This window comes from Lathyrus oleraceus, chromosome 5 (assembly GCF_024323335.1).
Source record: "Lathyrus oleraceus cultivar Zhongwan6 chromosome 5, CAAS_Psat_ZW6_1.0, whole genome shotgun sequence".
Taxonomy (NCBI): Eukaryota; Viridiplantae; Streptophyta; class Magnoliopsida; order Fabales; family Fabaceae; genus Lathyrus; species Lathyrus oleraceus.
In genome coordinates this window covers 285,422,455-285,433,907 of record NC_066583.1, presented here as the reverse complement: position 1 = coordinate 285,433,907, position 11,453 = coordinate 285,422,455, and the positions used below count along the sequence as shown (strand labels likewise).

The following is an 11,453-nucleotide window of genomic DNA, read 5'->3' as shown; positions in this document are numbered from 1 at the left end:
TATGTTTCAGTGACATTTTCTATGAATAAAATGACGTTGTATCATAACATATCAGTCAAACGATAAGGATAGCCGATATCTTATAACAAGGCTTGTAATTTATTCTAAATTTCTAAACAATGGTATTTCCTTTCTACCAGAAAAGAGAAAGAGAAATTTTTCTTAAAAGGAAGTTAAAATTTATTATTTTTCAAATTAAAATAAATTCTATCAAAATAAATTCTATCCAAATCAAAATATAAAAAGAATGGAAATAAATACGCCGTTGCCGGGGATCGAACCCGGGTCACCTGCGTGATAGGCAGGAATACTTACCACTATACTACAACGACTCAATTCTTTTGCATTTTTAATGTATAATTTCTTAAAAGTACAAAAATGTATTGAGTATTCAATTAGTTTATATTGATATCATTAACATTCTCAAAATGAGGTAAATATAAATTGTTGTTGTAATCTTAATGCAATTAATCCATCTTTTTCTTTGCTGTCAAGGAAAAGTGTTATGAGATTAACAACTAAAGTCATCAGTTGAGAACCAATATCGAGCCACATAGAGTTCCGCCCATTTTTTAAAGTAGTTTTAACATCCGCCTTAATACCAATTAACTCATATATAAATAAATTAAAGTTACTGATGTTTAGATTAAAACAATTCCGTAAATTAGTATATTGGTTCTTAAAGATACCACATCTAGTAGAAGGACCTAGAAATTCTCTAGTTACACCATCATTAATGCATGTAATCCTATAAATTTTAATAGGGTTCCAACATTTGGTTTTTGGAACTATATGAGGATGAAACTAATCCATAGAATTTTAAGATTCAATACACGTGCAAAAATAAAGAAGAAGAATCAGAGAGGTTACTTGTCTCGGAAACATGAGAAACAATCAGGTTAATTAATTGAAGAATTTTTATGACTTGTTTTACCTTAAACACGCGCTTACTCCCGCATTGCCAAAAATTTTCAACATACTAATCATAACAAACAAAGTGACAAGTTTTCCTTGTTTGGACCATATTCTTTGACAAATTCTCCAAATACAAAGGGTATAACAAGAAAAAACATTAATCTGGATGGATTTCCTAGGTAATTTCCATAAAGTTAAAAAGATTTGAAATCTGATTACAAATAATGATTAGATTCTTTGTCACAATAACACAAATCAGATTTAGGGGCCATGTGAAATTCTCTAAATGATAGGTTCCCACAAATAGAACTCGATGATATATAATCCTCAAAATAATGAAATATTCAGAGGAATTGATTCCATAAAGTTTTAGCTCAAGGTAGTTATTGATCATTGGTGTTAATAGGATTATAAGATTATTTGAAACTCATATAACCATTACTACTATAATTCTACGATAGGAGGTCACCCATAATATTATTTGAATTTGTAATATGATGGCTTGTAGATACATATGATGGACAAGTATGAATGTTTAAATCAGGAAAAATCAAATTATTTCTTTTAATGATATATTTCACATTAGCGTCGAAGAAACGATAAACAAAAAGGTCAATATTGGGAGTTTTAAATACAAGGTATTTGTTCCAAGAATTCATTCAAAACATGATCATGTCTCTCCTACAAAGAAACCAACTACTGTCATCAAATACGATATCCACGTTCCTCTTAATACCATAACATATAGTCGATCAACGTGGTAGCTAATATAAACTTATTCCTGATCACTCTAGCTCTAAGGGTATTGTCTCCTTGGATTTTGTAAGTAATAAACACCATATCAAATTTAATGGAGTCTTCCTCATTCAATTTATGAGGGACCCAACACTCAAAACTCCCCCCTTATTGAGTAGTACAGACATTGTTCCACGTCACAATAAGATTCTTTTACTTAATAAAACCACCTTCCAAAATATAGTATATAATCCATTTATCAATTTCCTTCAAAAGGCTGTCGTGCCAAGAATACTCCACGAACCCATAGTCAAGCATGCTTTGAATGATACTCTTGAATAATTTATTTCTACTAGTAGTAGATACCAAATAAGGTTTTGAAGCAGATAACTACGGTTTTATCCTGCCAGCAATGAGCAGTGACTAAGTAGCTTTGACCTTATCTATAAAATTAGGAATACTTAAGCAAACAAAAGAAATGTTAATGATAGAGAAGCCAAGAGTCTCAGAGATGACGAGAAGCATATGATGAGAAATAAAATTTGTATAAATAGTAGACTTGACAGTATTGACTGTATGGCGATAAATATCAACGCACATATTGAATAAGTGTGACAAGTTTTGAATGTTGTATTTGGTTCTTCTGCAAAAATCCATCACATCCTCACCATAAAGAATAAGAGACGGGGTGAAGCTGCCAATAGGATTTCTAGTTTGATACTTATTAACCTTATTCATAAATTTAGATGTCCCTCAATTAAGAACCTCTTATATGAGACAAAAAAGAAGAGGAGACGAGGGATTCCCATTTGTCTCTCCTGGGTCAAATAGCCTACTAAAATACTCACAAAAATATAAGTTTTGTTATTTTCTCTTCACATCCAATATTGGGGAAAGAATCGTCACATTTTCCCCAAATTGTCCCTATCTGGACATTTTAGAACGGATTTGATTTGATATAGTAATAATAAATGAAACTATGGAATCAAACGTTTGAGTTTTAAACTAGGGAAATAAAATTTAATATGAGGTAAAATAAGGAAATAAAATATATACATATAAGCCTTAAAATTTCTTTTATCGGTATATGTTTCAGTGACATTTTCTATGAATAAAATGACGTTGTATCATAACATATCAGTCAAAGGATAAGGATAGCCGATATCTTATAACAAGGCTTGTAATTTATTCTAAATTTCTAAACAATGGTATTTCCTTTCTACCAGAAAAGAGAAAGAGAAATTTTTCTTAAAAGAAAGTTAAAATTTATTATTTTTCAAATTAAAATAAATTCTATCCAAATCAAAATATAAAGAATGGAAATAAAATACGCCGTTGCCGGGGATCGAACCCGGGTCACCTGCGTGACAGGCAGGAATACTTACCACTATACTACAACGACTCAATTCTTCTGCATTTTTAATGTATAATTTCTTAAAAGTACAAAAATGTATTGAGTATTCAATTAGTTTATATTGATATCATTAACATTCTCAAAATGAGGTAAATATAAATTGTTGTTGTAATCTTAATGCAATTAGTCCATCTTTTTCTTTGCTGTCAAGGAAAAGTGTTATGAGATTAACAACTAAAGTCATCAGTTGAGAACCAATATCGAGCCACATAGAGTTCCGCCCATTTTTTAAAGTAGTTTTAACGTCCGCCTTAATACCAATTAACTCATATATAAATAAATTAAAGTTACTGATGTTTAGATTAAAACAATTCCGTAAATTAGTATATTGGTTCTTAAAGATACCACATCTAGTAGAAGGACCTAGAAATTCTCTAGTTACACCATCATTAATGCATGTAATCCTATAAATTTTAATAGGGTTCCAACATTTGGTTTTTGGAACTATATGAGGATGAAACTAATCCATAGAATTTTAAGATTCAATACACGTGCAAAAATAAAGAAGAAGAATCAGAGAGGTTACTTGTCTCGGAAACATGAGAAACAATCAGGTTAATTAATTGAAGAATTTTTATGACTTGTTTTACCTTAAACACGCGCTTACTCCCGCATTGCCAAAAATTTTCAACATACTAATCATAACAAACAAAGTGACAAGTTTTCCTTGTTTGGACCATATTCTTTGACAAATTCTCCAAATACAAAGGGTATAACAAGAAAAAACATTAATCTGGATGGATTTCCTAGGTAATTTCCATAAAGTTAAAAAGATTTGAAATCTGATTACAAATAATGATTAGATTCTTTGTCACAATAACACAAATCAGATTTAGGGGCCATGTGAAATTCTCTAAATGATAGGTTCCCACAAATAGAACTCGATGATATATAATCCTCAAAATAATGAAATATTCAGAGGAATTGATTCCATAAAGTTTTAGCTCAAGGTAGTTATTGATCATTGGTGTTAATAGGATTATAAGATTATTTGAAACTCATATAACCATTACTACTATAACTCTACGATAGGAGGTCACCCATAATATTATTTGAATTTGTAATATGATGGCTTGTAGATACATATGATGGACAAGTCTGAATGTTTAAATAAGGAAAAATCAAATTATTTCTTTTAATGATATATTTCACATTAGCGTCGAAGAAATGATAAACAAAAAGGTCAATATTGGGAGTTTTAAATACAAGGTATTTGTTCCAAGAATTCATTCAAAACATGATCATGTCTCTCCTACAAAGAAACCGACTACTGTCATCAAATACGATATCCACGTTCCTCTTAATACCATAACATATAGTCGATCAACGTGGTAGCTAATATAAACTTATTCCTGATCACTCTAGCTCTAAGGGTATTGTCACCTTGGATTTTGTAAGTAATAAACACCATATCAAATTTAATGGAGTCTTCCTCATTCAATTTATGAGGGACCCAACACTCAAAACTCCCCCCTTATTGAGTAGTACAGACATTGTTCCACGTCACAATAAGATTCTTTTACTTAATAAAACCACCTTCCAAAATATAGTATATAATCCATTTATCAATTTCCTTCAAAAGGCTGTCGTGCCAAGAATACTCCACGAACCCATAGTCAAGCATGCTTTGAATGATACTCTTGAATAATTTATTTCTACTAGTAGTAGATACCAAATAAGGTTTTGAAGCAGATAACTACGGTTTTATCCTGCCAGCAATGAGCAGTGACTAAGTAGCTTTGACCTTATCTATAAAATTAGGAATACTTAAGCAAACAAAAGAAATGTTAATGATAGAGAAGCCAAGAGTCTCAGAGATGACGAGAAGCATATGATGAGAAATAAAATTTGTATAAATAGTAGACTTGACAGTATTGACTGTATGGCGATAAATATCAACGCACATATTGAATAAGTGTGACAAGTTTTGAATGTTGTATTTGGTTCTTCTGCAAAAATCCATCACATCCTCACCATAAAGAATAAGAGACGGGGTGAAGCTGCCAATAGGATTTCTAGTTTGATACTTATTAACCTTATTCATAAATTTAGATGTCCCTCAATTAAGAACCTCTTATATGAGACAAAAAAGAAGAGGAGACGAGGGATTCCCATTTGTCTCTCCTGGGTCAAATAGCCTACTAAAATACTCACAAAAATATAAGTTTTGTTATTTTCTCTTCACATCCAATATTGGGGAAAGAATCGTCACATTTTCCCCAAATTGTCCCTATCTGGACATTTTAGAACGGATTTGATTTGATATAGTAATAATAAATGAAACTATGGAATCAAACGTTTGAGTTTTAAACTAGGGAAATAAAATTTAATATGAGGTAAAATAAGGAAATAAAATATATACATATAAGCCTTAAAATTTCTTTTATCGGTATATGTTTCAGTGACATTTTCTATGAATAAAATGACGTTGTATCATAACATATCAGTCAAAGGATAAGGATAGCCGATATCTTATAACAAGGCTTGTAATTTATTCTAAATTTCTAAACAATGGTATTTCCTTTCTACCAGAAAAGAGAAAGAGAAATTTTTCTTAAAAGAAAGTTAAAATTTATTATTTTTCAAATTAAAATAAATTCTATCCAAATCAAAATATAAAGAATGGAAATAAAATACGCCGTTGCCGGGGATCGAACCCGGGTCACCTGCGTGACAGGCAGGAATACTTACCACTATACTACAACGACTCAATTCTTCTGCATTTTTAATGTATAATTTCTTAAAAGTACAAAAATGTATTGAGTATTCAATTAGTTTATATTGATATCATTAACATTCTCAAAATGAGGTAAATATAAATTGTTGTTGTAATCTTAATGCAATTAGTCCATCTTTTTCTTTGCTGTCAAGGAAAAGTGTTATGAGATTAACAACTAAAGTCATCAGTTGAGAACCAATATCGAGCCACATAGAGTTCCGCCCATTTTTTAAAGTAGTTTTAACGTCCGCCTTAATACCAATTAACTCATATATAAATAAATTAAAGTTACTGATGTTTAGATTAAAACAATTCCGTAAATTAGTATATTGGTTCTTAAAGATACCACATCTAGTAGAAGGACCTAGAAATTCTCTAGTTACACCATCATTAATGCATGTAATCCTATAAATTTTAATAGGGTTCCAACATTTGGTTTTTGGAACTATATGAGGATGAAACTAATCCATAGAATTTTAAGATTCAATACACGTGCAAAAATAAAGAAGAAGAATCAGAGAGGTTACTTGTCTCGGAAACATGAGAAACAATCAGGTTAATTAATTGAAGAATTTTTATGACTTGTTTTACCTTAAACACGCGCTTACTCCCGCATTGCCAAAAATTTTCAACATACTAATCATAACAAACAAAGTGACAAGTTTTCCTTGTTTGGACCATATTCTTTGACAAATTCTCCAAATACAAAGGGTATAACAAGAAAAAACATTAATCTGGATGGATTTCCTAGGTAATTTCCATAAAGTTAAAAAGATTTGAAATCTGATTACAAATAATGATTAGATTCTTTGTCACAATAACACAAATCAGATTTAGGGGCCATGTGAAATTCTCTAAATGATAGGTTCCCACAAATAGAACTCGATGATATATAATCCTCAAAATAATGAAATATTCAGAGGAATTGATTCCATAAAGTTTTAGCTCAAGGTAGTTATTGATCATTGGTGTTAATAGGATTATAAGATTATTTGAAACTCATATAACCATTACTACTATAATTCTACGATAGGAGGTCACCCATAATATTATTTGAATTTGTAATATGATGGCTTGTAGATACATATGATGGACAAGTCTGAATGTTTAAATAAGGAAAAATCAAATTATTTCTTTTAATGATATATTTCACATTAGCGTCGAAGAAATGATAAACAAAAAGGTCAATATTGGGAGTTTTAAATACAAGGTATTTGTTCCAAGAATTCATTCAAAACATGATCATGTCTCTCCTACAAAGAAACCAACTACTATCATCAAATACGATATCCACGTTCCTCTTAATACCATAACATATAGTCGATCAACGTGGTAGCTAATATAAACTTATTCCTGATCACTCTAGCTCTAAGGGTATTGTCACCTTGGATTTTGTAAGTAATAAACACCATATCAAATTTAATGGAGTCTTCCTCATTCAATTTATGAGGGACCCAACACTCAAAACTCCCCCCTTATTGAGTAGTACAGACATTGTTCCACGTCACAATAAGATTCTTTTACTTAATAAAACCACCTTCCAAAATATAGTATATAATCCATTTATCAATTTCCTTCAAAAGGCTGTCGTGCCAAGAATACTCCACGAACCCATAGTCAAGCATGCTTTGAATGATACTCTTGAATAATTTATTTCTACTAGTAGTAGATACCAAATAAGGTTTTGAAGCAGATAACTACGGTTTTATCCTGCCAGCAATGAGCAGTGACTAAGTAGCTTTGACCTTATCTATAAAATTAGGAATACTTAAGCAAACAAAAGAAATGTTAATGATAGAGAAGCCAAGAGTCTCAGAGATGACGAGAAGCATATGATGAGAAATAAAATTTGTATAAATAGTAGACTTGACAGTATTGACTGTATGGCGATAAATATCAACGCACATATTGAATAAGTGTGACAAGTTTTGAATGTTGTATTTGGTTCTTCTGCAAAAATCCATCACATCCTCACCATAAAGAATAAGAGACGGGGTGAAGCTGCCAATAGGATTTCTAGTTTGATACTTATTAACCTTATTCATAAATTTAGATGTCCCTCAATTAAGAACCTCTTATATGAGACAAAAAAGAAGAGGAGACGAGGGATTCCCATTTGTCTCTCCTGGGTCAAATAGCCTACTAAAATACTCACAAAAATATAAGTTTTGTTATTTTCTCTTCACATCCAATATTGGGGAAAGAATCGTCACATTTTCCCCAAATTGTCCCTATCTGGACATTTTAGAACGGATTTGATTTGATATAGTAATAATAAATGAAACTATGGAATCAAACGTTTGAGTTTTAAACTAGGGAAATAAAATTTAATATGAGGTAAAATAAGGAAATAAAATATATACATATAAGCCTTAAAATTTCTTTTATCGGTATATGTTTCAGTGACATTTTCTATGAATAAAATGACGTTGTATCATAACATATCAGTCAAAGGATAAGGATAGCCGATATCTTATAACAAGGCTTGTAATTTATTCTAAATTTCTAAACAATGGTATTTCCTTTCTACCAGAAAAGAGAAAGAGAAATTTTTCTTAAAAGAAAGTTAAAATTTATTATTTTTCAAATTAAAATAAATTCTATCCAAATCAAAATATAAAGAATGGAAATAAAATACGCCGTTGCCGGGGATCGAACCCGGGTCACCTGCGTGACAGGCAGGAATACTTACCACTATACTACAACGACTCAATTCTTCTGCATTTTTAATGTATAATTTCTTAAAAGTACAAAAATGTATTGAGTATTCAATTAGTTTATATTGATATCATTAACATTCTCAAAATGAGGTAAATATAAATTGTTGTTGTAATCTTAATGCAATTAGTCCATCTTTTTCTTTGCTGTCAAGGAAAAGTGTTATGAGATTAACAACTAAAGTCATCAGTTGAGAACCAATATCGAGCCACATAGAGTTCCGCCCATTTTTTAAAGTAGTTTTAACGTCCGCCTTAATACCAATTAACTCATATATAAATAAATTAAAGTTACTGATGTTTAGATTAAAACAATTCCGTAAATTAGTATATTGGTTCTTAAAGATACCACATCTAGTAGAAGGACCTAGAAATTCTCTAGTTACACCATCATTAATGCATGTAATCCTATAAATTTTAATAGGGTTCCAACATTTGGTTTTTGGAACTATATGAGGATGAAACTAATCCATAGAATTTTAAGATTCAATACACGTGCAAAAATAAAGAAGAAGAATCAGAGAGGTTACTTGTCTCGGAAACATGAGAAACAATCAGGTTAATTAATTGAAGAATTTTTATGACTTGTTTTACCTTAAACACGCGCTTACTCCCGCATTGCCAAAAATTTTCAACATACTAATCATAACAAACAAAGTGACAAGTTTTCCTTGTTTGGACCATATTCTTTGACAAATTCTCCAAATACAAAGGGTATAACAAGAAAAAACATTAATCTGGATGGATTTCCTAGGTAATTTCCATAAAGTTAAAAAGATTTGAAATCTGATTACAAATAATGATTAGATTCTTTGTCACAATAACACAAATCAGATTTAGGGGCCATGTGAAATTCTCTAAATGATAGGTTCCCACAAATAGAACTCGATGATATATAATCCTCAAAATAATGAAATATTCAGAGGAATTGATTCCATAAAGTTTTAGCTCAAGGTAGTTATTGATCATTGGTGTTAATAGGATTATAAGATTATTTGAAACTCATATAACCATTACTACTATAATTCTACGATAGGAGGTCACCCATAATATTATTTGAATTTGTAATATGATGGCTTGTAGATACATATGATGGACAAGTCTGAATGTTTAAATAAGGAAAAATCAAATTATTTCTTTTAATGATATATTTCACATTAGCGTCGAAGAAATGATAAACAAAAAGGTCAATATTGGGAGTTTTAAATACAAGGTATTTGTTCCAAGAATTCATTCAAAACATGATCATGTCTCTCCTACAAAGAAACCAACTACTATCATCAAATACGATATCCACGTTCCTCTTAATACCATAACATATAGTCGATCAACGTGGTAGCTAATATAAACTTATTCCTGATCACTCTAGCTCTAAGGGTATTGTCACCTTGGATTTTGTAAGTAATAAACACCATATCAAATTTAATGGAGTCTTCCTCATTCAATTTATGAGGGACCCAACACTCAAAACTCCCCCCTTATTGAGTAGTACAGACATTGTTCCACGTCACAATAAGATTCTTTTACTTAATAAAACCACCTTCCAAAATATAGTATATAATCCATTTATCAATTTCCTTCAAAAGGCTGTCGTGCCAAGAATACTCCACGAACCCATAGTCAAGCATGCTTTGAATGATACTCTTGAATAATTTATTTCTACTAGTAGTAGATACCAAATAAGGTTTTGAAGCAGATAACTACGGTTTTATCCTGCCAGCAATGAGCAGTGACTAAGTAGCTTTGACCTTATCTATAAAATTAGGAATACTTAAGCAAACAAAAGAAATGTTAATGATAGAGAAGCCAAGAGTCTCAGAGATGACGAGAAGCATATGATGAGAAATAAAATTTGTATAAATAGTAGACTTGACAGTATTGACTGTATGGCGATAAATATCAACGCACATATTGAATAAGTGTGACAAGTTTTGAATGTTGTATTTGGTTCTTCTGCAAAAATCCATCACATCCTCACCATAAAGAATAAGAGACGGGGTGAAGCTGCCAATAGGATTTCTAGTTTGATACTTATTAACCTTATTCATAAATTTAGATGTCCCTCAATTAAGAACCTCTTATATGAGACAAAAAAGAAGAGGAGACGAGGGATTCCCATTTGTCTCTCCTGGGTCAAATAGCCTACTAAAATACTCACAAAAATATAAGTTTTGTTATTTTCTCTTCACATCCAATATTGGGGAAAGAATCGTCACATTTTCCCCAAATTGTCCCTATCTGGACATTTTAGAACGGATTTGATTTGATATAGTAATAATAAATGAAACTATGGAATCAAACGTTTGAGTTTTAAACTAGGGAAATAAAATTTAATATGAGGTAAAATAAGGAAATAAAATATATACATATAAGCCTTAAAATTTCTTTTATCGGTATATGTTTCAGTGACATTTTCTATGAATAAAATGACGTTGTATCATAACATATCAGTCAAAGGATAAGGATAGCCGATATCTTATAACAAGGCTTGTAATTTATTCTAAATTTCTAAACAATGGTATTTCCTTTCTACCAGAAAAGAGAAAGAGAAATTTTTCTTAAAAGAAAGTTAAAATTTATTATTTTTCAAATTAAAATAAATTCTATCCAAATCAAAATATAAAGAATGGAAATAAAATACGCCGTTGCCGGGGATCGAACCCGGGTCACCTGCGTGACAGGCAGGAATACTTACCACTATACTACAACGACTCAATTCTTCTGCATTTTTAATGTATAATTTCTTAAAAGTACAAAAATGTATTGAGTATTCAATTAGTTTATATTGATATCATTAACATTCTCAAAATGAGGTAAATATAAATTGTTGTTGTAATCTTAATGCAATTAGTCCATCTTTTTCTTTGCTGTCAAGGAAAAGTGTTATGAGATTAACAACTAAAGTCATCAGTTGAGAACCAATATCGAGCCACATAGAGTTCCGCCCATTTTT

General features: G+C 30.7%; 5 non-coding genes across 5 annotated transcripts; all 5 read right to left on the bottom strand.

Annotated features, from left to right (window-relative positions):
• Positions 1-260: 260 nt before the first annotated feature.
• Positions 261-332, bottom strand: TRNAD-AUC (transfer RNA aspartic acid (anticodon AUC)). The gene has a single exon. It is a non-coding gene; the product is annotated as a tRNA-Asp (tRNA).
• Positions 333-2,980: 2,648 nt separating this feature from the next.
• Positions 2,981-3,052, bottom strand: TRNAD-GUC (transfer RNA aspartic acid (anticodon GUC)). The gene has a single exon. It is a non-coding gene; the product is annotated as a tRNA-Asp (tRNA).
• A 2,648-nt stretch (positions 3,053-5,700) lies between these two features.
• TRNAD-GUC (transfer RNA aspartic acid (anticodon GUC)) lies at positions 5,701-5,772 on the bottom strand. Its single transcript has one exon. It is a non-coding gene; the product is annotated as a tRNA-Asp (tRNA).
• A 2,648-nt stretch (positions 5,773-8,420) lies between these two features.
• Positions 8,421-8,492, bottom strand: TRNAD-GUC (transfer RNA aspartic acid (anticodon GUC)). Its single transcript has one exon. It is a non-coding gene; the product is annotated as a tRNA-Asp (tRNA).
• Positions 8,493-11,140: 2,648 nt separating this feature from the next.
• On the bottom strand, positions 11,141-11,212 carry TRNAD-GUC (transfer RNA aspartic acid (anticodon GUC)). The gene has a single exon. It is a non-coding gene; the product is annotated as a tRNA-Asp (tRNA).
• Positions 11,213-11,453: the final 241 nt, after the last annotated feature.